Source organism: Pseudorca crassidens, chromosome 3 (genome assembly GCF_039906515.1).
Source record: "Pseudorca crassidens isolate mPseCra1 chromosome 3, mPseCra1.hap1, whole genome shotgun sequence".
NCBI lineage: Eukaryota > Metazoa > Chordata > Mammalia > Artiodactyla > Delphinidae > Pseudorca > Pseudorca crassidens.
Window position 1 is genome coordinate 45158855 of NC_090298.1, and position 19768 is coordinate 45178622.

At 39.6% G+C, this 19768-nt stretch overlaps 1 long non-coding RNA gene across 3 annotated transcripts in view; it reads left to right on the top strand.

Moving 5' to 3' along the window:
- The window catches only part of LOC137220695 (uncharacterized), a 138354-nt gene that overhangs the window by 87672 nt on the left and 30914 nt on the right, over window positions 1–19768 (top strand). The window contains exon 4 of one of the 3 annotated variants that reach the window (XR_010941748.1): window positions 3535–3597. The exons of the other annotated variants lie outside the window; for them this stretch is intronic. This is a non-coding gene — a long non-coding RNA (uncharacterized lncRNA). Of the gene's footprint in view, window positions 1–3534; window positions 3598–19768 lie in introns of those variants that run through there. 3 annotated transcript variants of the gene reach the window in all.

Below are 19768 nucleotides of genomic sequence, written 5' to 3' on the forward strand. Positions count from 1 at the left end.
TTACACAGTAATACTCTACTCACTGTTCTGTGTCCTCACCTGACCCATGTCTCCTTAAGGGCAGGGACCGTGTTTACACTTGGACTTCCCAACATGTGGTAGGTGCTCAATAACTATTATATTAACATGTCCCTTCGTAGAGTAATTTGAATTTTAACAGCGATACCATGATAAACATTAAGTTGCAATTATGTATAGTATCATTACAGTTTGGTGTATCTCAGTTCCAAAAATGTTTGGCTTCAAAGAGGAATACAATTTCAACATAAAATGTGTTTGGTCAGTCCATTCATTTACTACTGATATTGAAGAGTGAATGTAATCATAAATCTATGAAACATCTTTGGCTATTCTGTGTCTCCTTTTTTATCTTGGAAATTTGGAAAAGTAAAAATAATCATACACATTCCTCAGAATTGTGGTGGTGAGGATAATTTTATGAAATTCTTTGACTTCGCATCCTGCACTGAGTTTCTTCCATCTCAGGTCAGGCTCATGCCTGCCATGGAGTTAAAGGTCTAGTGGGTGGGTCCCACATGTGCTAATGCAATGTCATTAACTGTGGGGAAGGCAGAGGCTGTATTGCTTAGTTCAAGGAGATTAAGCAATAGCTCTTTATTCTAGAGGAACAGACTTTGCATGGTGTAACTCCACATATCCTTCCAAGAATTCTGCAAACTTTCTTCCTGAGGATTGGAACATGGAGGCCTACATCACTCAGTCTTCCCTTCAGTTAGTTCGGTCTGTTGTCAGTGCTGTTTAGTTTGCCTTTTCAGATTCCAAATCTTTGGCTTCCCTGCCAAACGTACATACATATACACATACATACACATACACAGATTACATACATACAAACACACATATGCACAGACATAAACAAACATGTATACACTCAAATACACTTACCACCACTTATACATACAGATATACACACACAAGCACGGGTACCCATATGTAGATACGTAATTACTCAAACACATGATATATGCAAATGCATACACAGAGATGTGAATACACATGAACACACACACACACACACACACACTTATGTAAGCACATGTACACGTGCACACATGCCTACATACCCATACGAATCACCTTAGATGCTTTGCCTCATTACTTAAATTTTTTTCCTACTCTTCTCTTAACATCCCTAAGAAATTCTGGGATATGGGGAAGGAACAGAGTGCTGTTATTTATTCTCTCCCTTATGATTCTAAGAAAGGTTTGCTGGCATTTCCACACCCACTTGGGGTGAGTTACCTGCAATCTCCAGGCTAGTGGCTGTCAGGAAAGGCCTTCCTCTCCAGCACTGTGTGGTCAGTCCTAACGTGTCTCCTCATGGCTTTGCTAGACTGGCATTAATATCGGCTAAGACCCAGGCTCATTCATTTGCAGCTCTTAAAATGAAACCACTGGGGACCAGGGGTCTCAGTGAACACTAGGCAACCCTGAGGCCCAAACCCATTACCTGTCACTGGCAGGATGTGGACTTTTATTTGTCCCTAGTCTCCCTGCCCAAATAGGTGGAATGGGCTTAGACTGCAATTTTAGTGACATATATATCACTTAATATAAATACCACATTTCTTCACAGCAAAGGCTCTTAACTGTTAGAATTGTTTCCCAAGAGAGTTTGCTGAATCTGTATAAAAGTATTTGAAAGTGGGGGCATTTTCTGTTTATCTGGGAGAGTATCTAAGTGGGTGAATTATTCAGACAGCCTTTTAATGTCCTAAACACGAACATTATCTGAAGCTTCCTGGGAAGTCCTTCTTTAGCACTTGGCAAAATATTTTATGATTTCAAACACCAAACCAATGGACTTAAAAACGTAGACTTAAGGTGGTTTTCATCTCGTGCTCTTCAATTAGACATTTTATGTCAGTGGCAGAACTGCTTAGCCCCTGTTGCACCTCAATGTTATTTCAAGAGAGAAGTGTACAGTGGCTTAACACCAAGGAGCCATTTGAAACCTCAAGTCTAGTGACAGTTGTAGTATTGATGTCTTTGGCAAGTCCCTCTCTCTTTCTTTATGCTCTTTATTTTTGTTTCTCAACAGGCAGACCTAATGTCTTAAAGGTATTCTTTGAAAATTTCATTAAGCCCTGTTGGTGTAGCGCTCCAAAGATTGTTCCGCTTTGTGGGAATGCAGTTACAGAATGCCTTTGAAACCACTAGCTGGAACTCTATCACTGAAAAATGATTCACTGTTTACTGTTCACTGCTTGGTATTGTGGTCACTCAGTATTGTTTTAAAAATATAATTTGGGAATTCCCGAGAATTTCTGGGGATTTGAATTTCTCATTGCTGAATCTTGAAGCCCAGTATGTGTCAGGAACTTGCGAACACCAGATCTTGTCATATGCTTTTTCCTCTGCCTGAAACACTCTTCCCCATCGCTGTTTCTGGCTAATTCTGATTCATCCTTTCTGTCTTAGTACAAATGTCACTTCATCTGGGGAGCCTTGCCAGATCCTTGGACTATACCGCTCCCCTCACTGGTCTTCTAAATTGTGTATCTTAACTCACTTCACCCTTTTGGTAATTGTTTGAATAATTGTTTAATTGCTTTCCCCTACTCCAGTCTCTGTGCAATGAGCTCTGTGAGGGGAGACCCTAGGAGTGGCCAGCAGTCTTGTCCATCCATCACTATATCCTCAGTGTCTGGAGAGTGACTGACCTGTACCTGGCCCTTAAGTGGTGAATGAATGAATGAGTGAATGAATGAATTTACTGAGCATGCACTGTTTGCCAGGCACCAAGCAAGGTGCTAGGGGTAGAATTGATAAATGAGACTTGAGGAGCTTGCCTTCTAGTGTAGAAGAACACAGAGGAACTGAGCATTAAGGTGTGCCAGTTGCCACATGCAGGTATGTACCGAGGCCTGAGGGGGGCCAGGCTTGCGCCTCCCCCTAGACATTAGGACACATTTCGGGAAGCTGGGTGAATAACTTTCTAAAGTTCAAACTTTGAAAGGCTTTGTAGTATTGAGGTAAACTTAGGCATTTAAAAATATATGCATTAAGCAAATGTTTATCATGCACTTGTTGCAAAGGAAATAATTCCTAGGCGCTAGGAAAATCACTTTTATGTTCCTTACCATTTAAGGAATGACTTAAATGTGAAAAACATGCATTTGTTTTCTTCAAAAATTAGTGTCTAGGCTAGGCCTAAGTATGATTTAGTAGAATTAAGAAAAAGTGTTCTAATAAATAACTGTGTCTCTCTGTTTAACTATAGCAATTTTCCTCGAAAAACCTTTGGCTTTTTCTTTTTGTTTTTCCAAATAAACGAAAGCTGCTATAAAGAAATCCATTGATAGGAAAATGGCTGATAATTAATATCAAAGTTCTGTCACTCTGGGATCCTGTTATCCACCAGAAGCCCTCGAAAGAGGTGAGCTGGTAACATAGATGGTGAAATGGATGCTTTCAAAGGTAAAAGTGACGTTATGTTTTTGAGACTTGTCTGAAAGAAGAGGCCTCCCTGAGAACATGAGCACACACTTAGAGTTTTCTCATTCTCGGCAGGCAGTCTGGTCTGTGGTCTTACTCCATCCTTGCCAAGAGAGGCATCCTTCTAACTGCACCAGCCCACTGCATATCTTCCCTCCTCCAAGAGGGACCGGAGATGTCACGAACGTATCCTACCCTCCTTACCCTGGGGCTTGCAGTGGCCGTTCCTGAGAAGCAGGTGTGGACTGGAAAGAAGCTGTGGGGCTCTCTCTGGCCACATGTGGCATCTGTGAGAAAGAATCCAGCCAGACAGAATAACTGAGCTCTCTGAGAGAGCCTGAGTCTGCTTTGAAGAGAGGAATTGCACAAAGGAAGTTTCTGCAAAGAACACACTTCTCATGCGCCCTCTCATTTGTCCTGGAAGTGTCAGCCTCTGTCTTAAAACCTCCAGGCTCAGAACCTGGGAAGATTGCTGCCTGACTACTGCAACCTGTAGGACAACAATGATATAATTCAGCCTCTATGCATGCTTCTCTGGACTTTGAGAAGGAAAGATGACAAGTCCCTCTGCATTCCATCTACCTGCTCAGCCAGCATCTCTTAGTACTTGCTATGGGCTGGGCACCGTGTGAGGTACACACCTAATAAAATCGAAACAAGTGCCTGCCCTGATAAGCTTATGCCCCAGTAAGGGAGAGAGACGGTATCAATGTAACTAGTAAACTTCTCACGTTAGGTAGTGATGAGAGCTAAGGAGAAAGCGGTAAAGCAGGTGAGAGATTATGAAATGTTCCGGTCAGGGAGAGTGAAGCAGCGTGACGTGTGAGCGCATGCAATTTTAGATAGGCTTCCCCAGGAAGGGACCTCTTGGAAGAGAGGGGTGAGCCAAGTGCGTATTTGGATGAAGATGTGATGTATGAGGAAGCTCTAAGAACGGTGGGGAAGCTGGTGTGGCTAAAGCAGATCAAATGTGGAGAAGAGTAGAGGAGACGAGGCAGAGGGGAGCCAGTTCCTGTGAGGCCCTGTAGGTCCTGGCCAGGCCAAGTCTTCTGGTCTGAGAGCTGTAAAGCCTTTGCTTCGTTCCCAGCACATGGGCTCTGACCCAGAGTTATCTGTGGAAGCATCTTCCTGAGAAGGGCAAGTCTGCCTTCAAACAGCACCAGGATATATTTGTAATTCTTTTCACGTTTTAACAGGTCTTTATTCGTTTTGGAATTGCTGATTACTGGGATTTGGTGGAACCATCAATAGGTAGTCTCCTAAATATGGAGGCGGTTTCCCACAGGTTTCCGGGGTATAGCCAGGGAGATCTTGTACTGAAGCAAAAATTTAGGACAGTCGCCTTCTCTTACACATTCCACTCCATGCTTCTCTTTGCTTGGAACTAAGCCTTCTATTCCCTCACTATTCCATACAACTTTATTCCACACTTCCATCCCCAGCTGTTCCCTGTTAAGAATACAGTTGTCAGATTTAGACTGTCCCCTCCCGCTCCTGAAATGAAGCCTGGTGATTATGTTCGTTATTTGGATTCCAGGGGCTGGATGAAAGCTGCCCTTGCTTCTTCAAAATCCCTTCACCTTTCCTCTTCTGTGAAGTGGGTATAATAATCATCTCCCTCTGAGGGCCTCTGGGATGAACAGATGAGATATGACGGTTAAAAGAGTGAGGGCATTTCCTGGAGCTTTTCTTTATAGTTTCTTTCTCTTCCCATGAAATAGTTTGACTCTAACCCATTTTCCTTTTGTTTCTAGCCTTAGGTTCCACCAGTGTAAAAACAATGTCAATCTAGTATATAGAAAGCTGGTCAGATTTCTTTGGGGCCTATGTATTGTAATGGATGGTATCCTTTTTGAAAACAAACCATTGTGTTACATTCATCTGTTAATTATGAATGTAATTCGCAAATATTTGATAAGTGTTACACTGTACCAGGAATCCCAGACAAAGGGCTGCCATTCCCACACATAACAGAGTATATATTCCAGCAGGAAATATAGACATTCAATAAGCAATGGCAAGATTTCTTAGCAGCAGAAGTAAAGAGCTCCACAGTATTGTAGAGGTGGCTAAGGGGACAGCTTAAAAGAATCTGAACCTTCTGAGGCTTAGAAACGATCCTTAGAGGTATTTGTTGTTGTTGTTACTATAAAAATCTTCCCATTTCACTAATGTTTCCCTCTACCTATTTCAGCATATTGTTTGATTTCCTATTTTAAGCTTTAAAATATGCTGACTTTGTATGCATCATTATGACACACCTCAACCTTGCCAATGGAGGTGATAAAAACCCACGTCCATACTTTCAGAGGCCCACAGCCGTCCACTGTTAGAGGCAGCTGCCTGGAGCAGGTTTTGGATTTGCTGAGCACAGTCGAAACTGGCAAGATCAAACCACCCATTTTCCAAATTACCCCAGCTTTCCTCACTGTGACTTTACCAGAAACCTGTGTGGCCAAAGTTTCCAGCTTACATTTTGTACTACAGTAAATCACATTCTATTCCCAGGGCTGCAAAACAGAAAGTTTCCTAAGTTGTTCAATAGCACAGAATGTCTTTCCAAACAGCCTGCCTAGGTTTAAAAGCTACCACTGACTATTTATTAGGAGCACCGTTCTCACTGAAATTAAATTCTTCATACAAACATATAAAAAAATGAAGCCCAGTAATGGTTTTCTCTATCCTTGATTATCTCTTCTCTGTGCAAAGAATCATGTATAGCTCTCCCCTATGTGAAAAAAGAAGAAAGGAAAAGATCTGAAAATGCTGTGATGCCTGAGAAGGGGACTCTAACACTTGGACATCTTGTGTGTGAGGAACGATTCCCATCCTTATGCTGCTGTCATGGAGCTTGGATATTTACAGACCTCCTGCTCTTGACAAGTTTGTGCTAATTTACATAGTCTCACACCACTCCCAATTTATGGCAGAATACATCTCACATTTGTAACATACTCAGGGCTCTTCGGAATTCTAACCTTGCTAGCTAGAAACACAGTTTCTAGGCAGGCAAGAAGGAGAAAGAAGCAAGGATTGGCTACATCTCTTGTTCCCTTTTCAAAGTCTGATCCCAATCAACTCTCGAAATTCTCAAGAATCCTTGAAGTTGGGGACCTGTGGCTGATGGAACTCGAGCCAACCCATGTATTGTTGCCTTTGGAAAGTGGCTGCTGTGATCAGTTCTCCTTGGCCGTGTGCTGGGTCAGAGCCCTCCCAGCCTGCCCTGCCTGATGGAAGCTGTGCTTGCTCCAGGTTTCCACTAGAGACCTCTAGCTGCTCACAGGACGGCTGGGGAGCGTTCTCAGGAACGGGCGTTCCTCCAGAAGCAGCAGAGGTTAAGAGTTTGCCAGTGGCCCCTGGGAGGAGGGGAAGTTCGCCATCAAAGGAAAATCTGTATTATCTCTTTCTTTCCTTCTCATTTTTTTCTTAAACAAATTGAGGCTTATTCAAACAGCTGTGTTGTGACAAAAAAAAACTGAAGAAGAAAGAATTTCTGTGCTTTAAAGCAATGCCATAGAAATGCCAAAAGAGGGATTTTTTTTTCTAGGTTGAAAAGCCCCTTCTCCAGTTGGAAGCCAGGTTCAATGCTCAGCCTTTGAGAGCCTCTCCTGTCAGTGTGAGACAGAAAGAGCTCTGTTCACAGGTAGTGAGCTACTGGATGTTATTATGAAGCTGAACTAAATGCCTTCCATATCCCTTCATGCCCCAACCTTTTACTGCAACCCCTGGGTAGGCTTCTCCTGGGTTCTTGCCACCTTCAATGGGAGTCTGTAGCTATAATCCCATGTAACAGCAACAGATGGGACACATCTGTAAGGAGAGACTAGCAGATGAAGTTTCATCATTTTTCCAAAAAGGCAAAACACATTAATCTCCATTTGCCTTTGAATGGTATGTAATAGAAACAGAGGACCAAAGGGGGAAGTAATCTCCCTTCATTTAACCTGTGCCCCTGTGAAAAATTGCTGTAGCTTATATTTCAGAATCTGAGTGTAACTAATTTTGCTCTCTACCCATGGTCTTTACCATACAGCAGCATTAGAAAGAGAATCAAAACAGGATTAGGTCAATGGGTCTAGAAAGCCTTGCAAGAGTTGATCAAAACTTCTTCAGAGACTCTCTAACATCTGTTTTTCTCTGAGATAATTGTGGATTCTCTGCATCTATTTTTAGGAAAAAATCTTGCCATTCTCTTAGGTAGACTGTTATTTGTTCACTCATTCATTCATTCATTTATCAAGTGCCTACAATGTGCTGGTCGCTGTGATTTACAAGGAGAACATAAATAAAGATGCACAAGAACTTGAATGGGAGTTCCTAACACTGGCTCCACAGATTCCTAAGAATGAATGACTCTTTTAAGATGCCTGTTAATCCTCCTAGGGGTTGTGTGTGTGTGTGTGTACACTTTAACTGGTGAGAAAAAGCCAAGATTTAAAACAATCCTTAAAGAGGTTGATGTAAAAAAAAAAAAAAAGTTAATAACGATTGCAGAGGCTGACAGTTATGTAAGCAGATAATTAGAAGACTACCTTAAAATTGCCATATAATAGAGCTGCTTGCAGTATCATATGCGCTCACGGGTGGAGTTATCACAAGTGTCCCTGACGCAGAGGTCAGGGAAGGCTGTAGAGAGAAGGTAGCATTTGTGTTACCTATGGAGGATGGGTAAGAATTTGCCAGGTGGCTGGAAGGGAGAAGAGATGGAAGCCGGTGTGCCCCGAGGGGCAGCTCACCTCCGGAGTCTGAGGCTACCCTACAAGCTGGAGCATGACTGGCATTTTTTTTCACTGTAGCTTGACAAATGGAGCTTGCTTTGCCATTAGTCAACTATTACAGGAATAGGAATTCCACAGGCATGCCCTGGCTGACCACAGATGGCTGAGAGCACATGTCAGTACGGAAACGCCCCAAGGCTGGTGTGGCATGATCCAAGAGATCGCCAATGCTTGGTGCCGGGCCAGGTTGCAGGGCTGCCTGACCTTAACACAGGGTTGCTGCTCTGCAGCTCTGACCCGCACTGTGAGTGGAGTACCCACTGTGGGGGACAGAGCCCCGCACGGAGGCGGGAGAGCTAGCCCCAATTCTGCACCTGGCCAGCTGCCTGCTCGCTCACTACCGCCAGCCACTCCATCCTCTTCCACACAGAAGAGTCACCATCTATTGAGAACTTCTAAATTCCAGCTTCTGTGCGAGGTGAATTACCTGCCTTGTTTCACTTAACTCTCCCAACATCCTACAAAGTAAGAGTTAGCTTCCTCATTTTCTAAAGAGGGAAGCTGTGGTCAGAAAATGTAATTAACTCCTTTGAGGTCTTGCAGCTAAAAAGGTGGTGATACCAGCATGAGAACCATAGTCTTTCTGACTCCAAAGCCCATAACCATTTTGGTTCATCTCATTCGTTCTGGATAAGTCTCCATCTTGATAATTCAACTGTGTTTTAAATGTCATCATCTTGAGGCTATTGACTTATTAGTGAAATAATAGCTGCAAATGTCCTTTGACACTTAGTTCTGCAGAGCCAGAGTAATGTATTAGGTATATAGTGCTTATCTGGGGAGTCACAAAGCTGAATTTTTCTGCAGTTGTGCTAAATTTTGACAGTAATGACAGAATTTGATATATTTTGAGGCTAAGGATATATTTGATATATATTTGATATATTTGAGGATATATTTGAGGCTAAGATTAAATTGTCCTCTCTTTGATCTGGATAGTATCACTGACATCTGATTATACCTTTAAAAGTAAATGAGTTTCACACTGTACAAGCAAATCCAGATTTTAATGTGAGAATTATTACTTTATCAGGATCTGTCTATAAAGTATACCATTTGACATAATACAATAAATTGTAAGTCACAGGTCTTTTTAAGAGAAGGAGGTTGATTGGCCTAACTGATAAATATTTTAAAATTTATCTAGCACATTGTTGAATGCAATATTTAATATTTTTTCTATATTTAAAGTAGCTTATTCAATATATTTTAATTATGCCTACAGCAAGTATTATAATCTGAGAAATGAACTGTCAACAAATGCAGTCCTTTGATAACATCTTTGGCAACTTGAGTTATTTCAAATAAAAAAGGCAGTTCTGTATCACTGTTTCCCCCGAATCTTTAAACTGAGCAATTGTTTGTGGGAATTCCACAGATATTAAAGAATTCTGGTTATTGTGTTTTTCCATATTAAAAATTAGACTATAACCATATTAAAAGAGACTTCTTTCTGCTGTATTTCCTAATCTTAAATTTGAACAGTTTGTACATCCATTATAGCACGTTACGGAAATACCTTTCTAGCAAGAATGCCAGTTATAGAATCCAAGTCTAATTTGTCGATGTTGTGATGTAGTAGCAATGAAGAGCCCTGTTATAGAGTAAGACTGACAGTCATTCAATTAACTTTATAACGGGAAGCTCCAAAATCCCAGGTCATACTGTTAGGCACTATGCTTTACGACAAGGCAGTTGACAAGGTATTTTTCTTTCTTGAGATTTGCAAGTCTCTCTAACTTTCAGAAACAAAACAAGTAGGTGGATATAACTCTTACTCCAGCCTTTTAGTTGAAAAGTAAAAAGGCAATTAGTTACTCAGCCAAGCGTCTGGCTCTTCAATAGGACATATATATATATATACTTATCTCCTATTGGTTCTGTTTCTCAGAGGACCTTGACTAATCTAGACCCTATTTCATTTTATAAAGGGAAGGCAAGGTGGACTTGGCCATAGATCCCAAGAACAGTATAACTGATGTACCTTTGTTTACATTTGAATTTTTGTTTTTCTCAGAAGGGTGTAAGCTGTCCTACACTTTAGGACAGTGTGTAGACATGACCGCAAACAAACCAGATGTTGACCTGTGGAGTGAAGTCTTAGAGATTTTACTGACCCAACAGAGTATATAGAATAGTGCTCAGGGAGCTGTTATTATGTCATCAGCAAGGGATTAAATCCTCCCTAGGTATGCAGTGACAAAGCAAAGAAGAATTGAACCACACCTTAGAAGAGGAATTTGGGCTCCTGGAAACATTCTCAAGATTTTAGCCAGTTCTCTGTTTGCAATCAGAGCCATTAGAAACACATTTGGAAAAAGTCCTTAACCCTGATGATTCCTTCTTCTTGGCGGAACATATCAGCAAGATTGGGTAAAGTTAGGAAAGAAAGCAAGGGGCTTGGTTAAAATCAGGGAGGATCAAATTATTAATATGATATCAAATACTGGTTTGGCTTTTTGTGTATGATGAGGTTAACTTTATTTAAATTATGCATGCATTTATTTATATGAAAAATGTATGTAAAGGTACTAAATCTATTAGCGAATGAAACCAAATAATGTCCCTTAATGCTTATTTATATAACCAGTGGAGAAATTTTCTCTGGTATCCTTGAATTTACACTATGCCCACACTGCTATCTTGGAAGCTGTAATGAAATCTGGCATATAGATTCTAGCTGTGTTTATGCAGAATAACTTGAATAGAATTTAATGTCTAAAAAGAGAGTGGGTGTGGAATACTTAAAACACAGAATCAAAGGCCTATTTCCAATAACTTTCAACTCTATTAGGATAATAAGATAGGTTATTTAAATCCATCTTTTATTTCATAGAATATTCTGCCATTGATCTAAAATCACAATACTCTTTCCATTGGTATGACATCAAAATAAAGTCAAAGATGGAGTATGTTTTAATGATCAATGGAAAAAATTTAAATAGCTGCTAATTAGAATAAATGATACAATAACTTTCTTTTAAGGATGAGAGAAAACTTTTGGAGGTGATGGATATATTTATGGCATACATTGTGGTAATGGTTTCACAGGTGTATGCTTATTTCTAAACTCATGAAATTATATACATTTAATATGTGCAGCTTTTTGTATATCAAGCATACCTCAATAAGGTGGTTTTAGAAAAAGAACTTTCTTTTATAACTTAAAATTAACTTTTTTTTCTGATTATAAAATTAGTAAAGGTTCATTTCAAAGAATTTGGAAAATACAGCAATTTACATAAATATTTTGTCTTAGAATATTGCTTGTGCTTGTATATTGCATCAAAACTGAAAGGATATCGTATAAATAATTGTTTCCTAATTAAGTAATTTTTAATAAAATTATACTTATGATAAATAACACTCAATTCTATTAAAAGATTAAAAGTAAAATTCATCTCTCACTCCACCCTCTATTTTCTTGAGGTAGTTGCTGTTGAGTATTTCTTGTATGTTTGTTCCAAATTGACCAAGAAATATAACAACTGTATCATCCCACAGAAAACATTTTCATCATATGCTTGCAGTCATGCTGTCTCATGGAGAATCTTAAAAATCAAAGAGACAAGTGCGCTATATAACATATAATCATGTGCAATGAAGTTCCCCCTTTTTGTAAGACTATCCAAATATGTAATTTTACCTTAAGGTATTAAATCAGTGGTAACAATCTAACACATTTCCAAGTCCATGCACCAAGTCTGTTTCTATTAACACATCCCTGGCAACTCTCCACCTACCAAGTTGAATTAGTCACCTCAAAAGCCACCCTCTTCCATATAGCATTGCTCCCTTAGCTTCTTGACCACTCCTACCACTGAAGAGGTAGGGCACCTTTGTACAGAGGCCATGGTCACTTTGCCTTGGGCTCCCACAGGCTCCAGCCTCTTCTGTTCTCTGTATCTGTGCAGTGAGATGCAATGTCTGACTCTACTCATCTTGCCAGGCTTTAAAAATTTCTTCCATGAATATGTTGATCATCACTAATATTAAGTTCCTTAATATTCCATGTTCCAAGTGGTAGAAACTTTCTTCTCCTTAAATTCTTCTGTTCAATTCCTTGCCATAGTCTTAAATACTTAACATCAGAAGAGAGATAACTGCTCATTCTATCCTAATATCTCTGCTTTGGTTGGAATAACTGTCAGGCACTTCCAAAGAACAACATTCCCTATATATGCTGCAATTTTATGGCTGGGAATTCCTCTATGTATTCAGCTTCCTAATAAGAACACTCAGATTCTTCTTACCATTAAATCTTAGTGCAAGTTCGTTCAAAGAAAGTTTTGGCTAATTAAAAAAATGATGTCCTTTAATTTAACTCTATACTACCTATACATCTATGATGTGGTTGATCATGAACACTTTCCATTGGTACGTATTTTCAACTAGCAACATGCCTATTTTGGGAAGCTGTGTTCCACTCTCTTGAAGTGCCCTGGATTGTGCCAGAAAGATTCTTAGTAAATGCTTGTGATAATACATTGAAATCTTAAGTGGAATGCTACTATGTATAGGAACTTCTGTATTACCAACTTCCTTTGGTGGATGGGAATGGTACTTTATATTGCCTGCCCACTATCATGGATAATTCTTCTGGAAATGCCTAAAATTCCTGACTTTATTCCATCATCTCCATTATATCCCCACGTTCCACCTCTTACCTCTTTTTGTGGTATATATCATATGGGCTACAGATTCTTTATGTAATTTCGTAGCTTTTTGAATCTCAGTTACTCCAGTCAAGCCTCTCAGCTGATGAAAATGTGTAAGCAGGAGACCTAATGCTCTCTGGTCCAGGATGGTATGCAAGAATAACCTAGTTCTGCAGCTTAAATTTTCCAAAACATACAGAAAATAAAGAATAACTCCAGGAGTAGTGAGAGACGCACAACTTTTATCATGATCCAAAGTGACTTTAATAATTGTGTCCCAGACTACAGGATCCTTCTACTTATTATTATTTCTGTGAGTATATTTTTAAAAATAATAACTTCAATTAATACATTAAAAATAATAAAATTAAATCACTCAAAGTCAATCCAAGGCTGATAAACTTCATATGAATTTCAATATATCAGTCATGTTTTATGGTTCTGGGAGAAGATAACATAAAAATTCACACTGGGCCACATTATTTTTTTTAAGGTTTCCAAAAGATAAAGCTTGAACTAGATCTGGATTGAGTTCGTGATAAGTAAAAATGGAAACAACCCATGGATTTCCCCTGATGTATTTAGTCAGTTAAAAATAGGTGGCCATTCATTTTGAAAATATTACCCTAATGGGAGCTCTGTGCCCTTCCAAATTCGATGGCATCTTGTCCCCTCTCGACTTCATCCAAGTCTAATTTTTCTCTGCACTCTTTCTTCTTCTCTACCTATCACAAGGATCCAGCCCCAGAGGAAAATATCCTCAAATCTAATCTATCCCTCTGAGAACTTGCCTTAGAAGCTGCAATAAAAAAACAAAGCCATAACGTAGAGAATGTATATGAAATTATCTCTATTCACCAACTTGTTTGTTTCAGGTTTACATGTGAGAGCAAAGCATACTTTACCAGCTCACAACCTTGAACTAGTGAAATTTGTTTTCATGATGGGACCTTCTGTCCCTGTTTCCCCCTTGTTAACCTCCTGCTTCTTAATGCTTCCTGCTCTCCTCTCAAGTTGGCAAATTCAATTGAAAACTGCTCTGATGGAAGAATCTGCCATGTACAGCATCACCTCTGCGTAAGAGAATGGCAACAGTTTAAAAGTATCAGCTATTCCACAGGCATTTGTGCTTAACCCAGTGCCCCTTCAGAGTTTGCAAATTGTCTTCTATGCATGGATTTTGAGAAATTCTCACAGCCCTTTGAAGTAGGTATTCACAACCTCATTATGCAGATGAGTTCACCATAGCATAAACAATTCAGTGCACTGTCCCCAGTCACAGAGCCAATAGGTGGCAGAACCTGGGTTTGAGTATATTTCTTTTTTTAATTAATTTTTATTGGAGTGTAGTTGATTTACAATGTTGTGTTAGTTTCTGCTGTACAGCAAAGTGAATTAGTTATACATATAGATATATCCACTCTTTTTTAGATTCTGTTCCCATATAGGTCATTACAGAGTATTGAGTAGAGTTCCCTGTGCTATACAGTAGGTTCTTGGGTTTGAGTATATTTCTTAAGGTGCCTTTAACAGTGCTTAAAGCCTTTGTCTAAGTAGAACAGTTCTGATGTGAGAGAATTTCAGACAGATCAGATTTGGTGAAAAGGGAAAGGCAAACCTTTCTGGAATCTGTCAGACTTGGATACGTTGTATTTAATTTGATTGTTATAAATGTTATAAATTGTTATAAATGTATCTTTACAAATATCCAAATATAATTATCTGATACTAAGGTAATGAACAAAGGATTCAGATACTCCATTCGATGGATAAATCAAATTTTATCCACCCCACTCTGTGAGGTGTCTGCCTGAAAGGACTCTTTTTTATTTTTTTTGCGGTACGGGGGCCTCTCACTGTTGTGGCCTCTCCCGTTGCGGAGCACAGGCTCCGGACACGCAGGCTCAGCAGCATGGCTCACGGGCCCAACAGCTCCGCGGCATGTGGGATCTTCCCGGACCGGGGCACGAACCCGTGTCCCCTGCATCGGCAGGTGGACTCTCAACCACTGCGCCACCAGGGAAGCCCCCTACTGTGTTTCTTAATGTACAAAAAGTCTCTCTCCTAGCTGTGTTTTTTTCCCCTCTCCCTTTTTCAGCGTTGCTTTTTGTCTCCATATCTACCTTTATTTTATTTGCGTAAACTCCTCATGCTTAGCTTAAGAAAATGATGAACAACTCTTTAGCTTGTTTATTTCACTCTGCTGCTGCCCAACAGTTGCTACAGAAAAAATTCAGGGAAAATGTACTTTTCAGCAGATGTAGTATGGGCTGAATGTTTGTGTTCCTCCGAAGTTCCTTCATGTTGAAGCCCTAAACCCTCATGTGATGGTATTTGGAGGTGGGGCCTTTGGGAAGTAATTAGGTTTAAATGTATCATGAGGGCTCTGGCTTCAAGACGGAATTAGTGTTCGCTTAAGAAGAATAGCGACCAGAGCTCACTCACTTTCTGCCATGTGAAGACACAGTGAGAAAGTGGCGCTCTGTAAGTCACCAAGTTCTTGACCCTCACCAAAAACCACATTTGCCAGCACCTTGATCTTGGACCTCCGTGAGAAATAAATGTCTGTTGTTTAACCCACTCAATGTACAGTGTGCTGTGATAGCAGCCCAAGGCAGCTAACACAGTGTGGTTTGTAGTTTGGTCTGTGAGGTTGTGCCACAACCCTAGTACCTTTCAGAAACTCCTGTTTTAAGTGACACTTTCTGTCCGTACATCCTTATAGTCTTAACTCACCTTGGCTAAGTTTGCAGCAGCACTTTGAACATTGTAGTACAAATTCATGTACTAAGATGCTATTTATTAAATTATTATTCCAATAATAATTAATAACATTATTAAGGAAGTATGAAGTAATTCCTATGTTTCCTGATGCATGGTAACTCTACCAAATACTCTCTCTATATATCATTTCATTTAAATGCCTTTGATAATCCTAAGGGGTCAGTACTATTAATATCTTGATTTTATAGATGATAAGTCAGATTTGGAAAGAAGTTTCTTACCTATTTCATGTATGATATTCAGCGGATGCAGGATCTGAACCCCGATAGTCAGACTCCACTGTGCAGTTTGTTATAGTTCACTTATGGATAACCATTGGCATGGAACACAGCAACTTACACATAGAAAATAACTTATCCTCAAGAATTGATTTATTACCATAAAAGATCCTAGCATCCAGCCTGAACTGTGCAATATTTCTTTAAGTCTGTGTCACTTTAAAATGCTGCATTGTAATTACATTTTCTACTAAGTTGTCCCCAGCATAATTTAGACAGCTGAAGATTTCATTTTGATCCCGTAAGTAAGCTGAGATGAAGCCTAGCAATGCCCTCAGTGACAAGTGTAGGACATTTGCAGTGGAAAATCCAGAACCATCACGCGGCCCTTGAGCGGAGTTTGGCTTGCTCACCTGTGGTTGGCTCTCACGCTAGGAAGGGAAGTCCTGCTTGCTCAGGCATTTGGCAGAAAGCCCAATGAAACTGCTTTTGTTCTGGTGAGAGCAACTGATCTGGGAGGAATGTTTGAATACGGAAGAGACAAATAGGGCATTTTCCAAGGTCCAGGGAGCTGTAGGAGCCCATAAGGACAGCATTTTTGGAATAAGTGTGCAGGACCTATGTGGTTGGATGCCTGGGTGGGGATGACTGAAGTTTAATTTATAGGCTCAGGTTCTAAATGGAATCATTGAATAGTATTTTTTCAAGGTTAGAATAAGATTACAAAAATATATTGACCTGAACACTGTTTACCTTTTGTATCATGTCTAATGCTGCAAGGTTAAAATAAAAGAGTAAGAAAAGAAATAATAGCTTCTATGTAATGAACACCTCTAACAGACCAGGCACAGATTTAGGCTTTTCATATTCTGTCTAATGAACTCCTTACAGAAACCCACAGATTTCTATGCACATTTTATACATCCAAGAAGAAGTGCTGGCTCAGAGAGGATAACTTCTGAGGATCACATAGCTGTAAATTGTAGAGTTGAGATTTGGACCTGTATTTGTTTACTCCAAAATCAATCCAAGGACAGAAACATTTGGTGGTAACTAATGTATTGTATTCCCTTTCCCACATAAAGTTCAACCCCTGTAGGCATAATGGTTTTCTCAATAGACCAATTAACTTTTTTTCATTGGTGTCACCTTTCTGATTTGTTTTAGTCCTAGGAGTAATCTAGGGGTCATTTTTATCACCTACTGTAATCATAGTGCTTCAACTCACCACCATTTTTGCCATAAGTCTGGGAGATCATACACCTCCCTTATTCAAACTAGAACTGGTTACAGTGTTCTCATTTGTAAGGCAGATTTTATGTTCGTTATCAATCAAAATGTCTGTTAGATTGCAAGTATGCACATGAACAGTTTTAGAAATGTGTTTATATTCCATTATGTTCGTTCGGGCTAGGTTCGTATATGGTGGTGGAGTGATAATTACATATTGTTCAGGACATCTCAAAGATTGAACTGAATGTCAAATTTCTCTTCATTGCATGAACTCTTTAAATCATATTTGATCAAAATGTTCCTATTTCAGGTTTTGGTACCCGGTTTCATTTACATACAGTTTGACACTGTTTCAAACTCACATGAAGCTATATACATTGAAGCGAAACCGCTGGTATTTGTGAAAATTGCTTTGTTGGATTAACCTATTCAAAACCCCTCAGCCCTGAGAGATAGAATTTCAGTCTAAGTAGGTTAGCTCCACTGGATTTATGAGTCCCAAGTCCTAGTCTTTGGCAAAATTCCCTTGGATAGGAACTCAATATTGAGCCTTGCCCATAAGCCAGACAAATGAGCCTTGTGTTTGGAATATAGTATATATCTAAAGTAATGCTTCTTAAACATTTTCATCTTTTGGGTTGTGGTCCAGGTTTTGTGGTTACTACTAAAAACACTGCCATTAAACCTTCTTGAGCAGCAAACACAAGAATGTGTCCTTCCATCTTTTTATGGACAAAAAGCAATTTCACCTGGTATTTAAAGAAACAGCAATGTTCCAATCAAATAAAGGGGAACATAGAGTAATATCTACTGTTTATTTGATGAATCCTGGGATCTAATCTTATGTTTGCCTTCATATCCACCAAGTTAAGGATACTAGGGGTGATGCAAAATGCAAAAGAATATTTAAGAGAAAACTGATATGCTCTAGTTTATAGTAATCCATTTTTACTACTTTTTCTTGATAATCAGTATCTGAAGAAGGAGAAATAACTGCTTATTTGAGATGGAAGGTCTTGGCCAGACCTGCCCATAACAGAGTCCTTTGGTAAACGTAAATAAAGCATTCTTGAGCCCTGAGGTATAGGTAAGGGGAGATTGGCTGGTGCTGGCATGGCAAACATTTCAAGCCTTGGAGCCTGGGTATGCAGCCTGGGTAGCATGCTAAGTAGTAGATCTAATACCTTTTAAGTTATGTCTGGATGTTGAAATGGCCAGGATATAAAGGAGAGCAGTGCTGTACTCATCTGACCTTGAGGACAGCCTCCCTCTAGGATGTCAAGACCACCAGCAACGGACATGCTCCCATGAGAAAACAAAGGAAGCAATGGGGCTCATACCTACTCACATCTTTGCCCTCTGTTCATTCTTTGCATTCTTTATTAGCTACTTTTGGAGTAAACAAGAGTAAAACAACATTGAACTGAGTCCAAGTCATCATTCTTATCCATCACCAGATCATGAGCAGATTTTGAAATGTGACCACCCTTACTTGTAATGTATAGATTGTTGTATGAGCTAACTAATGGCTTGAAGCCCAACTGATTTAACTTTTAAGAAAAAGATAAATTTACAAATATGATGATACAAAAAGAAATAAACAGATATTCCTTAGGAAAGAAACACAATGTTTGCTTCCTGACTCTGAAATCCAGATTTTCTAAGCTATACACTACTTCAATTTTTCCAACTTTAGGATGCATATAATGTGGACAACTAGTAGGAAAAAGATTTTAAAGCATGATTTTTAAAAATATAAAACACATTACACAGGGCTTCCCTGGTGGCGCAGTGGTTGAGAGTCTGCCTGCCGATGCAGGGGACATGGGTTCGTGCCCCGGTCCGTGAGGATCCCACATGCCACGGAGCGGCTAGGCCCGTGAGTCATGGCCGCTGAGCCTGTGCGTCCGGAGCCTGTGCTCCGCAACGGGAGAGGCCACAACAGTGAGAGGCCCACGTACCACACACAAAACAAACAAACAACAACAAAAAAACATTACACAAATAAGAACAATAAAGGTAAAAGCTATGAGTAAATGCAATTCAAATTTAGGAGCATATTTTTTCATGCCCATGGATAATTACTTGAGAAATATACAAGTAACTCTTAAAAGGTGGAAAGTGTATAGTAAAATATTATTTTTCACAATAACAAAAATCTATGTTTTTATGAGGCTTTGAGTTGCCACGGTGCTGAAAATAAGAATTTCCAAAAATATCTTGGCTATTCTCTTGTCCCAGCTGCTTTCCAATCTACAATGCACCTATAAAACCATTATCCTTTATAGCAGGCTGCTTCAACTGTCTTATTATGGGTATGTTTTTTATTTACCTGATGCTTCAGTATCATGATTTCATTATTGTATTAATCAGGATCCTCATGGTTGCAAGAGATAGCAACCCAATTCATATTGTCTTAAGCCAAAAGGTATATGTATTTGAGGCCAAATATGTATTTGAAGAGTCAGTAGCTCCAGCTTCTCAAAACACTATCATGTTTTTGGAATACTTGCTGGAATGAGGAAAGTGATATGTTTGTTACTAGCTATTATTTTTGTTGTAGAATGGGGTTTAGAGTCAAGCAGACATGGGTTCAAGTCCCAGTTCTCACTTAGTACCTTTGGGATCTTGGTACATA